The sequence below is a fragment of the Arachis stenosperma genome, chromosome 10 (assembly GCF_014773155.1).
Source record: "Arachis stenosperma cultivar V10309 chromosome 10, arast.V10309.gnm1.PFL2, whole genome shotgun sequence".
Classification (NCBI taxonomy): Eukaryota; Viridiplantae; Streptophyta; class Magnoliopsida; order Fabales; family Fabaceae; genus Arachis; species Arachis stenosperma.
Window position 1 is genome coordinate 93569748 of NC_080386.1, and position 3426 is coordinate 93573173.

The 3426-nt window shown below is 39.3% G+C and overlaps 1 non-coding gene across 1 annotated transcript; it reads left to right on the forward strand.

Moving 5' to 3' along the window:
- Positions 1 to 1816: 1816 nt before the first annotated feature.
- Positions 1817 to 1924, forward strand: LOC130959021 (small nucleolar RNA R71). Its single transcript, XR_009078118.1, has one exon. It is a non-coding gene; the product is annotated as a small nucleolar RNA R71 (small nucleolar RNA).
- The last annotated feature ends 1502 nt before the right edge of the window (positions 1925 to 3426 follow it).

Below are 3426 nucleotides of genomic sequence, written 5' to 3' on the forward strand. Positions count from 1 at the left end.
TCTCATGATCATCAACCTACAAAAAACATAAAATAACAAAGGGAAATAGATAAAATATAACATTGGGTTGCCTCCCAACAAGCGCTTCTTTAATGTCAGTAGCTTGACAGAGGGCTCTCATGGAGCCTCACAGATACTCAGAGCAATGTTGGAACCTCCCAACACCAAACTTAGAGTTTGAATGCGGGGGTTCAACACCAAACTTAGAGTTTGGTTGTGGCCTCCCAACACCAAACTTAGAGTTTGACTGTGGGGGCTCTGTTTGGCTCTGATTTGAGAGAAGCTCTTCATGCTTCCTCTCCATGGTGACAGAGGGGTATCCTTGAGCCTTAAACACAAAGGATTCTTCATTCACTTGAATGATCAGTTCACCTCTATCAACATCAATCACAGCCTTTGCTGTGGCAAGGAAGGGTCTGCCAAGGATGATGGATTCATCCATGCACTTCCCAGTCTCTAGGACTATGAAATCAGCAAGGATGTAATGGTCTTCAATCTTCACCAAAACATCCTCTACAAGTCCATAAGCTTGTTTTCTTGAGTTGTCTGCCATCTCTAGTGAGATTCTTGCAGCTTGTACCTCAAAGATCCCTAGCTTCTCCATTACAGAGAGAGGCATGAGGTTTACACTTGACCCTAAGTCACACAGAGCCTTCTTGAAGGTCATGGTGCCTATGGTACAAGGTAATGAAAACTTCCCAGGATCTTGTCTCTTTTGAGGTAATTTCTGCCTAGACAAGTCATCCAGTTCTTTGGTGAGCAAAGGAGGTTCGTTCTCCCAAGTCTCATTACCAAATAACTTGTCATTTAGCTTCATGATTACTCCAAGGTATTTAGCAACTTGCTCTTCAGTGACATACTCATCCTCTTCAGAGGAAGAATACTCATCAGAGCTCATGAATGGCAGAAGTAAATCAAATGGAATCTCTATGGTCTCAGTGTGATCCTCAGATTCCCATGGTTCCTCATTAGGGAACTCATTGGAGGCCAGTGGACGCCCATTGAGGTCTTCCTCAGTGGCGTTCACTGCCTCTCCTTCCTCTCCAAATTTGGCCATGTTGATGGCCTTGCACTCTCCTTTTGGATTTTCTTCTGTATTGCTTGGAAGAGTACTAGGAGGGAGTTCAGTAATTTTCTTGCTCAGCTGTCCCACTTGTGCCTCCAAATTCCTAATGGAGGACCTTGTTTCAGTCATGAAACTTTGAGTGGTTTTGATTAGATCAGAGACCATGGTTGCTAAGTCAGAGTGGCTCTGCTTAGAATTCTCTGTCTGTTGCTGAGAAGATGATGGAAAAGGCTTGCCATTGCTAAACCTGTTTCTTCCACCATTATTATTGTTGAAACCTTGTTGAGGTCTCTGTTGATCCTTCCATGAGAAATTTGGATGATTTCTCCATGAAGAATTATAGGTGTTTCCATAGGGTTCTCCCATGTAATTCACCTCTTCCATTGAAGGGTTCTCAAGATCATAAGCTTCTTCTTCAGATGAAGCGTCCTTAGTACTGCCTGGTGCATTTTGCATTCCAGACAGACTTTGAGAAATCAAATTCACTTGCTGAGTTAATATCTTGTTCTGAGCCAGTATGGCATTCAGAGTATCAATCTCAAGAACTCCTTTCTTCTGATTTGTCCCATTGTTCATAGGATTCCTTTCAGAAGTGTACATGAATTGGTTATTTGCAACCATTTCAATTAGTTCTTGAGCTTCTGCAGGCGTCTTCTTCAGATGAAGAGATCCTCCAGCAGAGCTATCCAGAGACATCTTGGATAGTTCAGAGAGACCATCATAGAAAATACCTATGATGCTCCATTCAGAAAGCATGTCAGAGGGGCACTTTCTGATCAATTGTTTGTATCTTTCCCAAGCTTCATAGAGGGATTCACCTTCCTTCTGTCTGAAGGTTTGGACTTCCACTCTAAGCTTACTCAATTTTTGAGGTGGAAAAAACTTTGCCAAGAAGGCATTGACTAGCTTTTCCCAAGAGTTCAGGCTGTCTTTAGGTTGTAAGTCCAACCATATCCTAGCTCTTTCTCATACAGCAAAAGGGAATAGCATAAGTCTGTAGACCTCAGGGTCAACCCCATTAGTCTTGACAGTGTCACAGATTTGCAAGAATTCAGCTAAGAACTGATGAGGATCTTCCAATGGAAGTCCATGGAACTTGCAATTCTGTTGCATTAGAGAAACTAATTGAGGCTTAAGCTCAAAGTTGTTTGCTCCAATGGCAGGGATAGAGATGCTTCTCCCATAGAAGTCGGGAGTAGGTGCAGTAAAGTCACCCAGCACCTTCCTTACATTGTTGGCATTGTTGTTGTTTTCGGCTGCCATGGTTTCTTCTTCTTTGAAGATTTCTGTTAGGTTCTCTACAGAGAGTTGTGCCTTAGCTTCTCTTAGCTTTCGCTTCAAGGTCCTTTCAGGTTCAGGGTCAGCCTCAACAAGAATGCTTTTGTCTTTGCTCCTGCTCATATGAAAGAGAAGAGAACAAGAAAATGTGGAATCCTCTATGTCACAGTATAGAGATTCCTTGAGGTGTCAGAGGAACAGAAAAATAGAAGAAAGAGGTAGAAGAATTCGAACTTAGTGAGATAGAGTTCGAATTGTGCATTGAGGAGGAGTGGTACTCCATAAATAGAAGGATGTGAGAAGAGGGGAAGAGATTTTTCGAAAATTAATTAAAAAGATTTTGAAGAAGATATGATTGAAAACTTTTTTTTTGAAAAAGATGTGATTAAAAAGATATGATTGAAAAGTTATGGTTTTAAAAAGATATGATTAAAAAGATATGATTTGAAAAACAATTTAAAAAGATTTGATTTTAAAAATTAATGACTTGGCTAACAAGAAAAGATATGATTCAAACATTAAACCTTTCTCAACAGAAAAGGCAACTTACTTGAAATGTTGAATCAAATCATTAATTGATAGCAAGTATAGAAAGAAATTGATTTTGAAAAAGATTTGATTGAAAAGATTTGATTTGAAAAAGATTTGATTTTGAAAAACTTTGAAAACTTGAAAAATCTGAATTAAAAACAGAATCTTCCCTCTTGTGCCATCCTGGCGTTAAACGCCCAGCCAGGCACCCTGGCTGGCGTTTAAACACCAGTTTTTCCTTCTTCAATGGGCGTTTTGAACGCCCAGCTTTTTCTGTATAATTCCTCTGTTGCATGTACTGAATCTTCAGTTCCCTGTATTATTGACTTGAAAATAGAACCAAGATCAAATAAACAATGCATGCAAGACACCAAACTTAAAATTAGACACTAGACTCAAACAAGAAACATAAAATATTTTTGGTTTTTATGATTTTGTAATTTTTTTTGTGCTTTTTTCGAAAATTAAGTGGAAAAGAAAATAAAGGTATCAAAATTCTTAATGAGAATTCCAGGAATCATGCAATGTTAGTCTAAAGCTTCAGTCTAAGG